Source organism: Prunus persica, unplaced genomic scaffold, assembly GCF_000346465.2.
Source record: "Prunus persica cultivar Lovell unplaced genomic scaffold, Prunus_persica_NCBIv2 scaffold_66, whole genome shotgun sequence".
NCBI lineage: Eukaryota > Viridiplantae > Streptophyta > Magnoliopsida > Rosales > Rosaceae > Prunus > Prunus persica.
Genome location: NW_018027179.1, coordinates 1 through 1,787, shown reverse-complemented (window position 1 = coordinate 1,787; position 1,787 = coordinate 1). Strand labels below are relative to the sequence as shown.

Genomic DNA, 1,787 nt, shown 5'->3' with positions numbered 1-1,787 from the left:
ATTTTTTTAATATTAAAAAAATGTGAATTTATCATATTATCCTCATTTAATTAATAATTTCAATTCTTAATGTTTGAATTAACAAAGGGCATTTTCTGGTATTTTGAATGTTTCACCATTCTCTGCCTTTTGCTTTATATATATATAGATTCATGGATGCAATTAAAAGAAGGAAAAAAAAATGCAGCATAATTAATAACCAAAATCATTATGGTCATAAACAATTCTTTCTTGTAATTATCACATAAATTACAATTACCCGATTCAATGTTTAAGGGGCAACATTGGAATAAAAAATAATCTTAAAAAATAAAAATAAAAAGATTACATCATAAAAAATTTAAAAAGGAATGTAATCATGTATGACATAAAAGTCAAAGGAGTTATATCAAAGTCCCCAAATCCAAGGATTAAACCCAACTTCTCAAAGAAAATTTGAATATATATCAACTTTTCTATTTATTCAATCCAAATTCCTTATTTTTTTCATGTGAAATTTATAAATTTCTATGGCTTTTTTTTTTATTATCTAAACATGGAAATAGATGTATGTTAATATAAAAATTCTGATTTTTACCTAAATCTAAAGTTTATTTCCTACATCCAAACCCATTGTTAATGACCTTTACAAAGAAAGAAAAAAATATTAAATTGTTTGCAAACTGACCGAATAATTCTGCGATACTCGTTCACAACACGACCATCCTCCCATCGTGAAGTAACGTCTGATCTTTTTAACATGTCCGCTAACGTGTAATGAGAAGAAGATGTTTTTCTAGCAAGACTTTCAGTGGCTACAACTTTAGCACCATTAGGTAAAGAATCAAGATTGGCAGATGAATCAGAGGTAGACAGCTTCGGGAAGGATTTTAAAAATTCTGGAATATCAACTGTAGATGAAGGAGCTCCTTCAACGAAATCCATGTATGAATCTCTCGTTTCTCTCTTATATGTTATTGATGAGATAACTCTTAGTTCGTCTATAAGGCCACTCTGATCTCAAAAGGACACTTCGATACTGTGTCATTCAATCATCAGTAGCAATTCAAAACCACATAGTTGTAAACGAAACGCAAAGATGAGAGAGAGAGAGGTGAAGGGAGAATATAACTTTTCTCTTAATATAATAAGAAATGAAAATTCAAAACATGAGAGAGGGAGAGAGAGAGAGAGAGACAGGAGAATCTTACGAGAAAGAATTACTCACTTGCCGAACGGGAACTGGAACGTGCACTACTGACAAGAAATAAGACGGGATAAAAGGGGGGTTCTTCCGAGATGGGGTCTTGGACTACTTGGAAATAATTCAGAAATCCCTAGTGCAGAAAAAGCAGAAAAGGATATTGTAGGTGGGAAACGTGTGGCCTTATCTCCTTTTACTTGAGTTGCTGGAGGTAGTTTCTTCCTTTGTAAGCACGCCCAAGAATAAATAATCATGTTAGACATAACAGTGATGTGGCGGACCACTCTTTAATTTATGCCCTGTTGCATGATGGTTGGGGTTAGGGGTGGCAATTTCGGATACGACCCGATACACGACTCGAAACTCGCACGAGAAATTAGCGGGTTCAATCCGCACGATAAAAAACAGGTCAATTTCGGGTCAACCCGTTCTGACCCATTTAATAAACAGGTGGGTTTCAGGTCAACCCGCTAACCCGCTATAATACCTATCTAACCCGTTTATTAAACGGGTCGTGTCACGGGTCGTGTCAACCCGTGTACAACCTGTTAACCCGCTAAAAAATAAAGACAAATGGAGACTTCAACACACACACAAGGGGTTT

At 34.7% G+C, this 1,787-nt stretch overlaps 1 long non-coding RNA gene across 1 annotated transcript; it reads right to left on the bottom strand.

Annotated features, from left to right (window-relative positions):
- Positions 1-212: 212 nt before the first annotated feature.
- LOC109946396 lies at positions 213-1,398 on the bottom strand. Its single transcript, XR_002269542.1, has 2 exons — positions 1,208-1,398; positions 213-1,018 (listed from the first exon to the last, which is right to left on the bottom strand). It is a non-coding gene; the product is annotated as an uncharacterized LOC109946396 (long non-coding RNA).
- Positions 1,399-1,787: the final 389 nt, after the last annotated feature.